Source organism: Schistocerca piceifrons, chromosome 2, assembly GCF_021461385.2.
Source record: "Schistocerca piceifrons isolate TAMUIC-IGC-003096 chromosome 2, iqSchPice1.1, whole genome shotgun sequence".
Lineage (NCBI taxonomy): Eukaryota > Metazoa > Arthropoda > Insecta > Orthoptera > Acrididae > Schistocerca > Schistocerca piceifrons.
The window spans coordinates 586,823,781-586,842,101 of NC_060139.1; positions in this window are offsets into that span (position 1 = coordinate 586,823,781).

Here is an 18,321-nt window from a genome sequence, read left to right on the forward strand (position 1 = left end):
CACTCCTGGAAATGGAAAAAAGAACACATTGACACCGGTGTGTCAGACCCACCATACTTGCTCCGGACACTGCGAGAGGGCTGTACAAGCAATGATCACACGCACGGCACAGCGGACACACCAGGAACCGCGGTGTTGGCCGTCGAATGGCGCTAGCTGCGCAGCATTTGTGCACCGCCGCCGTCAGTGTCAGCCAGTTTGCCGTGGCATACGGAGCTCCATCGCAGTCTTTAACACTGGTAGCATGCCGCGACAGCGTGGACGTGAACCGTATGTGCAGTTGACGGACTTTGAGCGAGGGCGTATAGTGGGCATGCGGGAGGCCGGGTGGACGTACCGCCGAATTGCTCAACACTTGGGGCGTGAGGTCTCCACAGTACATCGATGTTGTCGCCAGTGGTCGGCGGAAGGTGCCCGTGCCCGTCGACCAGGGACCGGACCGCAGCGACGCACGGATGCACGCCAAGACCGTAGGATCCTACGCAGTGCCGTAGGGGACCGCACCGCCACTTCCCAGCAAATTAGGGACACTGTTGCTCCTGGGGTATCGGCGAGGACCATTCGCAACCGTCTCCATGAAGCTGGGCTACGATCCCGCACACCGTTAGGCCGTCTTCCGCTCACGCCCCAACATCGTGCAGCCCGCCTCCAGTGGTGTCGCGACAGGCGTGAATGGAGGGACGAGTGGAGACGTGTCGTCTTCAGCGATGAGAGTCGCTTCTGCCTTGGTGTCAATGATGGTCGTATGCGTGTTTGGCGCCGTGCAGGTGAGCGCCACAATCAGGACTGCATACGACCGAGGCACACAGGGTCAACACCTGGCATCATGGTGTGGGGAGCGATCTCCTACACTGGCCGTACACCACTGGTGATCGTCGAGGGGACACTGAATAGTGCACGGTACATCCAAACCGTCATCGAACCCATCGTTCTACCATTCCTAGACCGGCAAGGGAACTTGCTGTTCCAACAGGACAGTGCACGTCCGCATGTATCCCGTGCCACCCAACGTGCTCTAGAAGGTGTAAGTCAACTGCCCTGGCCAGCAAGATCTCCGGATCTGTCCCCCATTGAGCATGTTTGGGACTGGATGAAGCGTCGTCTCACGCGGTCTGCACGTCCAGTACGAACGCTGGTCCAATTGAGGCGCCAGGTGGAAATGGCATGGCATGCCGTTCCACAGGACTACATACAGCATCTCTACGATCGTCTCCATGGGAGAATACCAGCCTGCATTGCTGCGAAAGGTGGATATACACTGTACTAGTGCCGACATTGTGCATGCTCTGTTGCCTGTGTCTATGTGCCTGTGGTTCTGTCAGTGTGATCATGTGATGTATCTGACCCCAGGAATGTGTCAATAAAGTTTCCCCTTCCTGGGACAATGAATTCACGGTGTTCTTATTTCAATTTCCCGGAGTGTACCTTCATTTACACGACGTTTCTATAGGCTTCTTTTTAAGCACGGCACACTTGGTTTAGCTACCACTTTTCTCCAGTTATCTAGTTACGTTTAATTAACAAGTAAGTGCATTCAGTTTGTTTATATAATTCGTCGCTCCTTTCTTTGCCTTTATATCTATAGCAGAAACACTTTCTAGTTTACTGACGCGGCATGGCGGACTAATGTGTTTATTTTGTCTATTTACATTGGAAGTAACATATATATTCAAGTTACAGTTTTATTAAAAATACTAAAATTAGGTCTTAATTCAGTTACGTTTACAGATTAAAAATTTCCGACCTTAAAACTAGTTACGAGGGCTGTTCAATAAAGAATGATCATAATTTTTTTTGACAACATACCTTTACTCATCCTCATAATTTTGATGGTCCTTCTCAAAGTAGGCTCCCATGAATGCGATGCACTTGTCCCAGCGTTTCTGCCAGTCTTCAAATACATGCTGAAACCCATTTTTTGAAAGGTCCTTCAAAATGGCCTTCGCAGCCTTCGCCACTGCTTCTGATGATTGATAATGCCTTCCACGAAGGCATTTCTTCATGTTAGGGAACAGAAAAAAGTTACAAGGGGCTAAATCTGGACTATAGAGAGGGTGAAGGATGCAGTTCACTTGGATTTTTCCAAGATATTCAGCAACAACATTGGCAATGTGAAGCCGTGCATCGTGGTGCAGCATCTAGCCTACTTCACGGAAATGTGGTCTTTTGCGCCCGATATGGACTTGTAGTGTTTCCAGAACATCGTTGTAGTTTTGTCCAGATACTGATGTGTGTGCGGGTACAACATGCTGATAAGCCATTCCATTAATGTCAAAGAATGAGATGACCATAACTATCCCAGCAGAAGCAGCCACTTTTGGGGGTTGGTGATGAAGGAGATTTCCACACTGAGCTTTGCTGTTTGCTCTCACGATCAAAATCATGTGGCCAAGTATCATCAGCAGGGTTACATTTGAAAGACACTCAGGATCTTCCTCTTACTTCAACTTTAACTGCATGCACGCGAATGTCCGTTTGTTCGGGAATCAACAGTCTTGGTACCTATCGCGCACAAACACGTGTCTTGTGTAATTTTTCTGTCACCAACGTGAGGGTGGCACCCAATGAAATGTTCAGTATTTCAGAAAGTGATCTTAAGGTAATTCGTCGATCCTATGTTACAATGAGAGCAGCACTGTTAATGTTTTCTTCCGTAAGAGCAATAACTGGAGCATATCCCGTCCACTTTACTTTGAAATTGATTGTCTCCCCTCTTTAAACATTTTAAACCACCTTCAAGGTGTGCTGTAGGGAACACAGACTCTCCATAGGCCTCCTGTAACATTGTATAGGCCTCAGATGAAAATTTGTTGAGACGAAAGCAGAATTTCAAAGCCGCATATTGTTCCTCGCCTGTTACCTCAACTGCAGTGGTAGGTGTTATATTGCTAGAGAAGGCCGAAATGCACGCTATAAGCTCACGCAGGATGGCGTGAGGTCTGAAACAGAATACGTAATGAATGCTATAAGGAAAAGTACGTAGCTTCTGGAATACTTAACTTTAATCCATCATTTGTATACATCGTTCTTGATGAGACATGCTTCATACGATAACTATCAATTGCTATGGCGCCTTGCTAGGTCGTAGCCATTGACTTAGCTGAAGGCTATTCTATCTTCTCTGCAAATAAACGAGGCTTCGTCAGTGTTGCATCGCTAGCTAAGTCGTCCGTACAACTGGGGCGAGTGCTAGTAAGTCTCTCGAGACCTGCCGTGTGGTGGCGCTCGGTCTGCGATCACTGACAGTGGCGACACGCGGGTCCGACATGTACTAATGGACCGCGGCCGATTTAAAAGCTACCACCTAGCAAGTGTGGTGTCTGGCGGTGACACCACAGTAGATGATATTGAACATGTCTGGCCTTGCCTGCCTCTCACAGGCGGGAACCAGGAGTCCCAACAATGAAACTACTACGGTGTGTTTGTTGCACATGAAGCTAACGGAATGTCATAAGGTTAAATTTTAGCGCGAGAAATTATGGCCATAAAAAATTATGATCATTCTTTGCTGAACAACCCTCGTACGCACGTATCTACAGTAAAAAATTATACAGAGTATAAGGGCTGTAATGTAATAAGTCCCACTAGGCCTATTTTAAAATGATTACAGTAGCAATTAACATAAATGGTTATTCCCCATATTGAGTAATGACTGACAATATGATTTCTCATTTGTATGAAATGCTACTAAGTTACTGTGATTAATGTTGATTAAGTGAGATGACACCGTATTGCTAATTTTTTTAGGTGCTGGTAATACATACTTACACGTTGTTTTGACCGAGTAAAGAAAGAAGTAAACGACTTCTGTCACACACTGTTATTAAATTGTCACATTGGTAAACAGAACGTAAAATTATAAACTTTTGCTTATCATCACTGTTCCTTTTTTGTCCTGATTGTACTTCATGTGTGATCTTATAAGTAATTTATAGAGATTCCGTTAGATAAATTTGCTTCTGTAACTGATACAGGCTGTAATTTGTAGTTACGCAATTGAGGGAATAAATTTCTTTCTTGGTATATAGAAAGTGTCTGCCTGTAATTCAACCACTAGTAATGTGGATAAACTGGAGAGAAACTACTGACCCATTAATCATTGCAACCTCGATGTTGGATTAAGAAAAAAATTGGCTGCAGGAGCCCAGTAGGTAGGTCTGTTCGACCTTTAAATTCTTACGTTATCTCAGTTCAGACCGGAGGGAGCCATCTAACAACCCTCTACACTCAAGAATTGATTTGTCAGTAATATTAATGATTAATGAAAAACAACACTGCTGTATTAATATACATTTATTGTGTCGTGACTTGTTCCGGTCTTTCAGTTATGCCACTATCACGGTATAAAAGGTCTGAGACAAGACAGTGTAGTGTACACAGCAGCCCCTGTCACATGAACTTACTTCTCGACATGCTTCCTTCAGCCGGTTGGCAGAATGTTTCCAGATTTTGCGTTTAATGTTACATATGACAACCAGACGATTTATATCACGATATTGATACAACTCGGCAACCCGATGGTAGGAAACAGAGTCAGCCAAGAATTCAGCTCGTGCGCCATGTCTTGGCATGAGCGCCATAGAGCACCGCCTGTCTGCACAACTCTCCCGCCGCCAAGGCACGCTGTCTGAGTGTGAGGGGGGGAACCACGAAAACGGCACATTTAAATGGCAATACAGTTGCATTGCATACAACTTGCTTTCATATTTCACATTCCTCCACAACATATATCACAAACAAAACAAATTTCCAGTTTTTTTTTTTTTTATTTTCAGCGCTGGTACAAAATATTGGCATACGCACTGACGCAGGCACTACTACAGACTTTTTGACACGTAATAGTGAACTTATTTAGTTTCTTAATCCAAAAAGGTCTTTTGACACACACATTTGTTGCCTGAAATATGGATGCACCTTTGTAATCTCAGTAAAAAACTTTCTATAGCCAAGATCCCATAATTTTGTTTTTCGATAACCAGTTTTGGCACACTTCGCTGTCATCTTATGATCTTCAAAAATTATTGTTACAAAAGGTGATCATTATGAGTTGGAACCTCACGTCAAGTGTTTCCAACGTGGTTAGGGCCGCACGATGTTGGCTCTGAGCACTATGGGACTTAACATCTGAGGTCATCAGTCCCCTAGAACTTAGAACTACTTAAAGCTAACTAACCTAAGGACATCACACACATCCATGCCCGAGGCAGGATTCGAACCTGCGACCTTAGCGGTCGCGCGGTTACAGACTGAAGCGCATATAACCGCTCGGCCACACTGGCCGGCCCGCACGATGTTAATTAAGAGACTTTGAACGCGGAATAGTAGTTGGACCTAGATGAATGGGACATTCCATTTCGTAAATCGTTAGGGAATTCATCTGAGTGTGTCGAGAACACCAAATTTCAGGTTTTACCTCTCAGCACGGACAATGCACTGGTCGATGGCCTGAACTTAATGACCGAGTGCGGTGGCTTTTGCGAGGAGTTATCAGTTCTAACAGACAAGCAACACTGCGTGAAATAACCGCAGAAATCAATGTGGGACGTACGAGTAATCCTTGACGACAGTGCGGCAAAATTTGGCGTTAATGAGCTATTCAAGCAGGCGACCGACGAGAGCGACTTTGCTACCAGCACATCGCCTGCAGCGCCTCTCCTGCGCTCGTGACCATATTGGTTGGACACTAGAAGACAAAAACCGCGGTCTGGTAAGACGAGTCCCGATTTCAGTTGGTAAATGCTTGTGGTGGCGTTAGAGTGTACCGCAGACCCCACGAAGCCATGAACCCGAGTTGTAAGAAGGCTCTGTTCAAGCTGGTGGCGGCTCCATAATGGCGTGAGCTATGTTGACATAGAACGCACTGAGTCCTCTGGTCCAACTGAACCGACAGTTGACTGGAAATGGTTAGATCCGGCTACTTGGAGACCAATTGCAGTCATACATGGACTTTACGTTCCCAAGCAACGGTGGAACTTTATGGATAACAATGCGCCATGTCAGCGGGCTACAACAGTTCGCGATTGGTTTGAAGAACATTCTGGACAGTTCGAGGGAATTATTTGGCCACAGTGATCGCCCGACATGAATCCTCCCGAACATTTATAGGACATAAGCTCGTTCGTGTACAAAATCCTACACCGGCAACACATTCGCAATTATGGTTGTCTATAGAGGTATCGTGGCTCAGTATTTCTGCATGAGACGTCCAGTGACTTGTAGAGTCCCTGTTACGTTGAGATGCTGTACTACGGCGGGCCAAAGAAGCTCCAACACGATATAGGGAGGTATTAGGAGCCATATTTGTAATTTTTCCTTTACGAATGGTCGGTTTCCTGAAAGATTAAAGTACTCGGTAGTAAAGCTGCTTCATTAAAAGAAAAAAAGGGAAATTTTAGACCTATTTATATGCCATCAGCGTTTGGTAAAGTTATTGAAAAGGCTGTGCTTGTAAGGATCATTGATCATTTTATTTCACTTGATTTGCTATCAAACACAGTTCGGTTTTAGAAATGGTTTAACCGCTGAAAATGCTATGTTCTCATTTCTGCGTGAGGTACTGGATGGATTGAACAAAAGGATTCGAACGCTAGGCATATTTTTTTTATTTAACTAAGGCGTCTGATTGCGTTAATCACAAAATATTACTCCACGAGTTGGACCATTATGGAATACGGGGACTAGCTCACAATTGATTCACCTCTTAGTTTAATAACACACAGAAAAACGTCATTCTTCACAGGGTTGAGAATGGCAGTCATGTGGGGTCTGAGTGGGGCACGGTTAAATGTGGAGTGCCACAGGGATAGTGCAGCTACCATTCCTGTTCGTTATTTGTATAAATTATATGCCCTCTAGTATTATAGATGACTCTAAAATACAGTGGCTCTAAGCACTATGGGGCTTAACATCTGAGGCCATCAGTCCCTGAGTCTTAGAACTACTTAAACCTAACTAAATTAAGGACATCACACACATCCATGCCCGAGACAGGATTCGAACCTGCGACCGCAGCAGCAATACGGTTCCGGACTGAAGATTCTAAAATATTTCTGTTTGCTGATGACACAACTTGGTAGTAAAGGATGTTGTGTGCAACGTTGGTACTGTTGCAAATAGTGCAGTTGAAGACATAATTTCATGGCTTGCAAAAAATAAACTAACGCTAAAGCACAGTAAGACTCAGTTTTTATAGTTTCCAACACATAATTCAACAAAACCCGATGTTTTAATTTCACAGAATGGGCATATGACAAGTGAAACCGGACAGTTCAAATTTGTAGGTGTTCAGATAGATAGTAAACAATCGTGGAAAGCCCACTTTCAGGATCTTGTTCAAAGACTTAATGCTGCCACTTTTACTATTAGAACGGTATCTGAAGTAAGTGATGTTCGACACGAAAAGTACTCTACTTTGCTACCGAGCGAGATGGCACAGTGGTTAGCATACTGGACTCGCATTCGGGAGGACGACGGTTCAATCCCTCGTCCGGCCATCCTGGTTTAGGCTTTCCGTGATTTCCCTAGATCGCTCGACGCAAATGCCTGGATGGTTGAAAGGGCGCGGCCGATTTCCTTCCCCGTCCTTCCCTAATCCGATGAGACCGATGACCTCGCTGTTTGGTCTCTTCCCCCAACACAACCCAACCCAAATCTACTTTGCTTATTTTCATTCGCTTATGGCGCATGCTATTATATTTTGAGGTAATTCTTCGCATTCTCAGAAGATGTTTCTGGCTCAGAAACGGGCATTTCGAGCAATAAGTCATGTAAATTCGCGAACCTCTTGTCGACCCCTGTTCATTAGTCTGAGTATTCTGACATTGTGTAAGTAGGCTGTTTATGTTTTCTTATTGGCAACGTTACGTAGCACTCTGTATGAAAATCACTGACTGTGCTGTGTGCAGTCTGTGGCTAGTTTGCATTGTTGTCTGCCATTGTAGTGTTGGGCAGCTGGATGTTAACAGCGCGTAACGTTGCGCAGTTGGAGGTGAGCCGCCAGCAGTGGTGGATGTGGGGAGAGAAATGGCGGAGTTTTGAAATTTATAAGACTGGATGTCATGAACTGCTAGGTATATTATGATTTTTCAGCACTATTAAGGTAAATACATTGTTTGTTCTCTATTAAAATCTTTCATTTGCTAACTATGCCTATCAGTAGTTAGTGCCTTCTGTAGTTTGAACCTTTTATTTAGCTGGCAGTAGTGGCGCTCGCTGTATTGCAGTAGTTCGAGTAACGAAGATTTTTGTGAAGTAAGTGATTTGTGAAAGGTATAGGTTAATGTTAGTCAGGGCCATTCTTTTGTAGGGACTATTGAAAGTCAGATTGCATTGCGCTAAAAATATTGTGTGTCACTTTAGTGAATGTTTGAGTACGTTCAGTTTTGCTCAGCTGTTAGAAAAGCAAATAATGTAAGAGGTTTGTCAGCACCGTAATTCAGAAATTTTTCTATGTGGACGTTTCATATGGCGACCCTGCCAGGATACCTCATTGGAATCTTCTGATTTTTTCTTGTAGTCTGTGTAATTAGTGTAGATTTTGTTTATTGCTAGTGCATAATTGTAGAGAGAATCTCCTTTGTAGTTGCAGTCTTTCATTGTTGTACAGTAAAACAGTTGTGGCATGCATGTAGATTTGCACCAAGTATTTCACAGCTTCGCTTGCAATTAACGAGATATTATTTTCAGTGCTATGTTAATGTGTTTTCTTATTTTGCTCTTCAAATTGTGCTTTTCTGTGATGTTGTGTGAAATATTGTGACAATAATGGCGTGTGAAAAACGTAATACTAGGCTCCAAAGTAAACCGAGAAATGACAGTGAAGTGTGGTAGCGCCACCGTGTAATGAATTAACTAATGTTCAAACTAGTGATTTGGTAATTGTGAATAGGGAAATGGAGCAGGCACCAAATAACGGCGTAGATAGTGAAACAATTAGTGAACAAGGAAGCATTATTGATCGATCGGTCAGCAACAGCTCGTCTCAGGAATCCGAAATGACAGGACACAATCTCTCAAATACTGTAGATTCAGGTTTTGGGTGCTTACCGTTTTCTCAAATAAGTCAAGACACATTTTCTGCTTGTCAAAATGTGAATGTTGCCGGTACAAATTCGCTGCTGAAAAGCACTGAGGAACATGTTTCAGACACCAGTGCATTGTTATTACAATTAATACAACAAATGGGACAAACACAGCAAAATCTTCAAAAGTTAGACATAATGGCACAAAATCTTCAAAAGTTAGACACAATGGAACAAAATCAGAGACAAACACAGCAAAAGCTTCAAAAGTTAGACACAATGCAACAAAATCTTCGGAAGTTAGACACCACGCTTGAACAAACACGTTAAGATTTAACTATTGAGTTACATAAAATCGAAGCGAAATGTCAAAAAGTCTGTAATGACGTAAAAACACAAATTTGTGAGTATTTCCAACCTATTTTTTCGCGTCATGAAAATGCATTACAGAATCAGGAAGCAGCCACTGCAAACTATTGTTCATGAAAATCATGAGACCTTGCAAGCTAAAATTGACTCAGTTGCATCTACCGATTCGGTTATGCAACTTGCAAAAACTCAGGAAAACTTAAAGAACACAGTAGATACTATGAAAATTGGTTCAGAAAGACACATGGAGGAAATTAGTTCATTATCAGAGAAAGTAGTTGACCTTTCGGATCAGCTAAATAATTTATCTACGAAGGTAGATGATAATCTGAATGACACAAAACCGGTAGTCTTTAATGACACAGAAGAGTGCGAACAAATTAGGAAATTCAAACAAAATCGGAATCAAATTAATATGCAACACCAAAGAGAAATCCGGGAAGTACAAGATCAGCTGACACAGGTAATACAAGAATTACGTATTTCAGAAGACACTCGCGCCCCAATACGGGAAGAGGGACATAGAAATACAGAACAGCCACAAAATAATAACACAGCACATTTCGGAAATTATGAAATAAATTGGCAAGGTGCACCGAATTTTGAAATGGAACCGCCGAAACGACGTAATAATGACCGATATGCGACTCGTTTCTTGTTAACAATATCAGCTTATTCTCAAGAATTAGCAACTTTCACTCAGTTAATACTAGGTAGAAATGCAATCTGCATTTGGATCACACTTCCTTGACTCTTGTACAGAAAGTCGTGCAATATACTGCTGCATCCATTTTCAGTAAGTTACAAGAAGAATTCAAAAATCTTAGCAAAAATCCACGCACTTTCAAATCGAAACTGATAGGTTTCCTCATGGGTCACTCCTTCTATTCTGTAGAGCAGTTTCTTGTACAATTAAGTTGGTATATGTGTTATATTGTTGATTATGTTTATACAAACTTATAGCTTGTCTTTTTAGGGTTCATAAATATTTTACTTGATCTGTTGTTGCTTTCACATTGTAACTTCATGTACTGACACATTCCATGACCTTCGAGATTTACTCTTCAATTCGGCCCTACGGAACTAGACGTGTGAAGTAAAAAGATAAAAGTTTCATATTTATGCGATCTTGGCTACAGGAAGATTTTTACCAAGTAAAACCGTTTTCTCTCATTTCTTTCATGAGAAATTTGAATAATTTTGCAACCTCATTGTGAGGATGTAAAACCTCTGAATGAGGAAAACAATGTAGACATCCTGGACAACTTTAACGTAAAAGAATTTGTCTTTAAAAGGAGAATTGCACTGCATATCAATCAACATATGCACATGCAAACAGGCGCTTTCAACTGAAACAGCAAACGATCTCAAATACAGCTCGCATACAGATGTGAGGTTGACAATGTCCTCAATACTTTTAGAAAGCTGTCCTTGTAATTGTTTGAAAGCCACAATGATTTCTTGAAATTCCCTTTCTCTTTAACGCCAGTGAACTTTGGGAAGTGGACCGTGTTTGTGATAATTTGTCCCTTGTACTCGTACTATGAGACTTCTTTAATGCTTCCCCATCACGTCAGAAATATGCTGTTTCTCACCTTGCAGTATCTTACTATGGGATGTGCGCAGTCCAAAAATACTGCGAGCCCAGAAATCCTTTCCGGACGTTCTGATATTCAGTCCTATACTCCTCTTTTCTTCATAAACAAAAAAAAAAAAAAAAAAAAAAAAAACGGGTTTAAATCGACAGATCGTTCGAGGCATGTCCTTTGGCTTAACCTCCGTCCTTTTAAGTGAAATATAGATTTCCCATACCCTTCTTTCATTTCCATCGAAAATTGTTGCAACTGACAGTGTAATAACGCGTGTGATTTCAGAAATTTTGGTATTTGTGCCACATGCTCCATACCTACATATTTAGCACAAAGTGCTTCTTGATGACAGAAAGATGAATTTCGCCTGTCGATCATTGTACTTTTTTGCTCTCTCATTGTCAACTAAACCTTTAAATCCTTTCTGTTTCGTACTACACTCCTGGAAATTGAAATAAGAACACCGTGAATTCATTGTCCCAGGAAGGGGAAACTTTATTGACACATTCCTGGGGTCAGATACATCACATGATCACACTGACAGAACCACAGGCACATAGACACAGGCAACAGAGCATGCACAATGTCGGCACTAGTACAGTGTATGTCCACCTTTCGCAGCAATGCAGGCTGCTATTCTCCCATGGAGAGGATCGTAGAGATGCTGGATGTAGTCCTGTGGAACGGCTTGCCATGCCATTTCCACCTGGCGCCTCAGTTGGACCAGCGTTCGTGCTGGACGTGCAGACCGCGTGAGACGACGCTTCATCCAGTCCCAAACATGCTCAATGGGGGACAGATCCGGAGATCTTGCTGGCCAGGGTAGTTGACATACACCTTCTAGAGCACGTTGGGTGGCACGGGATACATGCGGACGTGCATTGTCCTGTTGGAACAGCAAGTTCCCTTGCCGGTCTAGGAATGGTAGAACGATGGGTTCGATGACGGTTTGGATGTACCGTGCACTATTCAGTGTCCCCTCGACGATCACCAGTGGTGTACGGCCAGTGTAGGAGATCGCTCCCCACTCCATGATGCCGGGTGTTGGCCCTGTGTGCCTCGGTCGTATGCAGTCCTGATTGTGGCGCTCACCTGCACGGCGCCAAACACGCATACGACCATCATTGGCACCAAGGCAGAAGCGACTCTCATCGCTGAAGACGACACGTCTCCATTCGTCCCTCCATTCACGCCTGTCGCGACACCACTGCAGGCGGGCTGCACGATGTTGGGGCGTGAGCGGAAGACGGCCTAACGGTGTGCGGGACCGTAGCCCAGCTTCATGGAGACGGTTGCGAATGGTCCTCGCCGATACCCCAGGAGCAACAGTGTCCCTAATTTGCTGGGAAGTGGCGGTGCGGTCCCCTACGGCACTGCGTAGGATCCTACGGTCTTGGCGTGCATCCGTGCGTCGCTGCGGTCCGGTCCCAGGTCGACGGGCACGTGCACCTTCCGCCGACCACTGACGACAACATCGATGTACTGTGGAGACCTCACGCCCCACGTGTTGAGCAATTCGGCGGTACGTCCACCCGGCCTCCCGCATGCCCACTATACGCCCTCGCTCAAAGTCCGTCAACTGCACATACGGTTCACGTCCACGCTATCGCGGCATGCTACCAGTGTTAAAAGACTGCGATGGAGCTCCGTATGCCACGGCAAACTGGCTGACACTGACGGCGGCGGTGCACAAATGCTGCGCAGCTAGCGCCATTCGACGGCCAACACCGCGGTTCCTGGTGTGTCCGCTGTGCCGTGCGTGTGATCATTGCTTGTACAGCCCTCTCGCAGTGTCCGGAGCAAGTATGGTGGGTCTGACACACCGGTGTCAATGTGTTCTTTTTTCCATTTCCAGGAGTGTATAATGCCGTTTCATAGCAATTTGCAGTAAACATAGAATATGTGGCTGCGTAGCAGATACTGAGAACTCTCATCCTTCTTTTCTGTCATTCCTATTCAGTTAGATGGCTTTACTGCCGCTTTCTGTGCAAACAGCCACTGGACCTGTGAATGACCTTCATACCAGTTACAAATAGCTAAGGGGAAACAGCGCTAAAACCACGATTCTGCTGAACTGGAGAGTTGTGGCGATCGCAAAATGCCACACCGCAATACTAAATGAATTGTTACGCTGTAACGGGTGCTTCCGGGAAGTGCCGAGCAAAGGCGACAGAGGTCGAACCTCGGGACGACCGCAGCATGCGCACCCGGCACGCATGCGGTATGGCACGCCGTGGCCAATCCTGTTCTAAAAGAGTAAACCCGGTCACAACGCAATAAATGTGTACTAATACAGTTGTTGTGCTTTTCAGTAATCATTAACATCAGTGTCAATCAGCTGTGGAGCTCACACTGCGTCAATATTGGTTCGTAAGTGCTGGTCGACTTGGTCCCATCCCCAAGTACACCAACGAGATGGCGCAGTGGTAAAACACGAGACATGCTTTCGGGACGACAGCGGTACAAATTCTTGTCGGCCCATCCAGATTTAGATTTTTTGTGGTTTTCCTAAATCGGTTAAGGTTAATGCCGAACAGGTTCCTTTGCTTTTTCTTCCCTAGCTTTCCCGAAACCGAGCTTATGCGTTGTAGCTCCACGGTGTGGTGCAAATCTTTCAATTTGACGCCACTTCGGAGATTTGCTTGTACCCAACCTACCCCAGTAGATCTACCAGGGTAGATGACCTACAGTTAACATAGTGTCCTAAAGATTCTTCACATAATTGATAGGCGAGGACTAGGTTGAAGACAGTGTGAATATGTCGTCGGCCGATCCTTATTCGATCGCGCAACCTTTCGGTTTTGTGATTTAAAACACTTCCCCTGCCCGCGACGTATGTCTTTGTGGTGAATTCTCGAGTATCTCTCACTGTATATTAGCCGTTCATTTAAGCAATTTCGTCTCCTCTGTCACCGCCTCATAACATATAGAAAGAGGAGAGGCAAATGTTACTGTTCTTCTCCGGGGAGTTGTGAAGCGGAGCGGACGCTTAGAGAGATGCGCTGAAGTTTTCATACCAGATTTACTGAGATTAACACTACCGTGAACTACCTAAATTACCCTCCTGCTTATTCTCTATATACAAAGAGATATGAAGAAAAGCAACAAAATTACTTCTGTCGCCCGTCTCAGTTACAGCAGGAATAAAAAGTTTCCTGGCACGCGCTCTACCTCTAGCCAACCAGTATCAACGATTTGGCTCTGAAGATATCTTCGTCGACATGGCGTTAAACCGTAATCTTCATCCTTCCTCACAAAGTTTTATAAGCGGAAGAGATACGATCTATTCAAGAAAGAGCCTCGTGATACGTCACCAGCTTGTTTAATCAGCGTGGGAATATCACAGAAATGATGAATAGAATTAAATCATGGACGTTAAAAAGGGGTCTCTGTACCATGGAACCCTCTCCAGAAACTGTTCGAGTCTACGTTTCTGTGCAAGTCAAGAAATATGTTACGTCTTACAACAGAAATTAACGTTAATTCCCAAGGACAAAATCAGAGAAATTCGGGCCTATACAGATGAATGGCAAATCTTACACTCTGCCACCTGCAAAGGGAGTAACAAGGGGGGACACCATGACACTGGTCACAGACTGTCCGCATCCAACATATGGTAGTTTACAGTTTGCACAATAATGTAATTAATTTTCGCGTTCAATGGACTTGGCTCTATTGTAAATATTACTTCATACAAATTCCGAGCGCAAGTGAGAAATCTATTATCATACTGCCAATGAAACAGAAAGTAAAGGACTAATGTAGCAATGTATTGCGATGGAGAGGCCTATTTAGATTTATGAAGAAGAGAGAGAGAGGGGGGGGGGGGGGCTGGTGCGGAAGCAGTAAGGATAAATTAGTACTGGAGCAATAGAAAGGGGAGAGAGAGCAGGGGCCTACTAAAAGAGAAAGGGAGTGTGTGGAAGAATGTGGTTTGGAAATTTAGGGGAAGACTTAAGGGTCTTAGGACTAGGAATTATGGGTGAGGGTGGCGGGGGGCAGTCTGAGTGGAGAAGCAGCTGGCAGGAAGTATGAGGAAGATGTTCGAAGGAAGAAGGTTTATAGGTATGGTAGGAGGTGAGGAGGTTATAGCGACAAGGGAGGCTGACAACAGATGAATAACGAAGGAAGTGGTGCGAGATGAATGGGTGTGAGTGGGCAGACAGGGGAAGCGTACTGGGAGTAAGAGAAGGGTGAGGGTAAGAATATATGGTTTTCTGTAGAGACTGGAAGGGAGGAAAGAAGAAACGATGAATTTGGTATAGGGTAACTTGAGCGGGACAGGGGAAAGAGCTAGTTATCATTATCGTTGTTTATGACGACAGCTGGTTTTGTTTACCAGCTTTTGGCTGTCGATGAACTAATATACTTTTACACTATCCCTTCACCTCTCATGATTGTATTCACCCGTGAAATATTTCTTGTCAATTATTTACGTTCTGTAATCACAAAAGTTTCATATTTCGTGCAAACGGCTGACACATTTGTAGCACTACAGCACTCTGATATGCTGTACAGGATTTGTCCACAGCCGAGAAACGTATACGGCTTACCGCTGTATACATCTAGATCCTAGCAGTATAATTAACCTCGCTGATCTGCTGCAAATGGACTTCTAGGGAAAACCTTTAAGGCGAGTTATTACTTTAACATTGACGATAACGTAGTTAGATTACACTTTTTCTTTCATTTTAACCAACATCTTTAAAGAAAAAAACAGTCTGAAACGTTACAAGCACGCAATAACTAATGACACGTATCAAATAACATACGTTATCCTGACTGCCCAAGCACTAATTTTCAGATTCTTTGCTGCCTTGGATAACGTGTGCCTTCGCATTCTTGATTCAAGTTCTATTGTTTTCAATTATTCGACGTTAAACTACATCAGTATAAATATTTACTGTTCAGTGTCCCACTATGCAGTTCGGTAACTATGTTTTCAAAAAAATGATTCAAAGGGCTCTGAGCACTGTGGGACTTAACTTCTGAGGTCATCAGTCCCCTAGAACTTATAACTACTTAAAACTAACTAACCTAAGGACATCACACACATCCATGCCCGAGACAGGATTCGGACCTATGACCGTAGCGGTGGCGCGGTTCCAGACTGTAGCGCCTAGAACCGCTCGGCCACACCGTCCGGAAACTATGTTTTCCTTTTGCTGTTTCTTTCGCTTCTGAAAGTATACCTCACTCACGCTTTAACTTGAACTTCCAACACTTCTCGCCACGCGAAAACCACCGAAACCTAGATCATCGCACTGCGCTTCCTTCATCCTTTCAAGTCGGACGTCTTGACCGAAGTCGATGGCATCTTCCAGCACGATAATGTACCTTCTCTACTATGCCATACTTGTGCTACAATGGTATGAGGAGCGTGACAGTTGGTGGTAAAAGATAATTTTAACAGAAGTAAAATCCATCACGAACCATATTGTGGCTTCTGGAATAAAAATATCTTGGCCACCAAGTTCACCTTATCTAAAGTCAGTAACTAGAGTCGCAATTTAATGATGATGAGAAGCAGGTTGATATCTCGGACAGTCAACCGGAAGAAAGGAAGTAGAATATGTAAGTACTGAGGAATGATGAGTCGCGTTTGAAGTTTGCTGAGGATATGGATACTGCTATAAGGAATGCCAGAGTACGCAATTTAGTTGAAAAGGAGTAGACGTCTGTAAAAAGGGCAGTCCCAGAAATTGGACGTAAAGTATAGGTGCAAGGAAGGTAATTGCAAAGAAACAATGGGTAACGGAGGAAAAACTACATTTGACTGATGAACGAAGAAGGGCAAAAAAGATCAGGGAAATTTAAGAAAGAAGTAAATATGAAGTGCAAGCAATCCTAAGCAAAACCGTTGTAGAAGAAATGCGAAGAAATAGAAATGATCGTCGAAGGGACTGATTCAGCATATGGGAAACCCAAAACAACTTCCGGTGAAGTTAAAAGCAAGGATGTCAACATTAAGAGAGCAACGAGAATTCCATTGTGATACGCAGAGGAGAGGGCTGTCATGTAAAAAGAGCACACCAAAGACCTCAGCAATGAGCCAATAAGGGAGAGACAGAGGACCCTTTTAGCGTCAGAGTATAACAGAACCTTGGAAGACGAGGTAAGATAAAGTAAAGCGGAGTAGACAGATAACATCCCCTAGGAATTTCAAAAAACATTGAGGGAATTGCCATCCAAACAACTAGTGAAGTTATGTAGAATCTATGATGCTCGAGAATTACCGTCATATATCCGCAGATATATCATCCGCACATTACCAAAGATAATAAGGGGATATAAGTGCGAAAATTATAGCTCAATCAGCTTAAAAGATCATGCATCCAAGTTTCTGACGAGAATAATAAACAGAAGAATCGAAAACAAAATTGAGGATCTGTTAGATGAAATCACTTTGGCTTTCGGAAATGTGAGCGAATTAGAGAGGCAGTTCTGACGTTGCGTCTGATAATGGAGACAAGACTTACGAAAAATCGAGAGTTTTGAAGGATTTATCATAAAAAGTATTCTATGATGTACACTACTGGCCATTACAACTGCTACACCACGAAGATGACGTGCTACAGACGCGAAATTTAACCGACAGGAAGAAGATGCTGTGATATGCAAATGATTAGTTTCTCAGGGCATTCACACAAGGTTGACTCCGGTGGCGACACCTACAACGTGATGACATGAGGAAAGTTTCCAACCGATTTCTCATACACAAACAGCAGTTGACCGGCGTTGCCTGGTGAAACGTTTTTGTGATGCCTCATGTAAGGAGAAATGAGTACCATCACGTTTCCGACTTTGATAAATGTCGGATTGTAGCCTATCACGATTGCGGTTTATCGTATCGACACATTGCTGCTCGCGTTGGTCGAGATCAAATGACTGTTAGCAGAATATGGAATCAGTGGGTTCAGGAGGGTAATACGGAACGCCGTGCTGGACCCCAACGGCCTCGTATCACTGGCAGCCGAGATGACAGGCATCTTATCCGCATGGCTGTAACGGATCGTACAGCCACGTCTCGATCCCTGAGTCAACAGATGGGGACGTTCGCAAGACAACAACCATCTGCACGAACGGTTCGACGACGTTAGCAGCAGCATGGACTATCAGCTCGGAGACCATGGCTGCGGTTACCCTTGACGCTGCATCACACACAGGAGCGCCTGCGATGGTGTAGTCAACGACGAATGTGGGTGCACGAATGGCGAAACGTCTATTTTCGGATGAGTCCAGGTTCTGTTTACAGCACAAAATCTTCAAATGTGTGTGAAATTTTATGGGACTTAACTGCTAAGGTCATCAGTCCCTAAGTTTACACACTACTTAACCTAAAT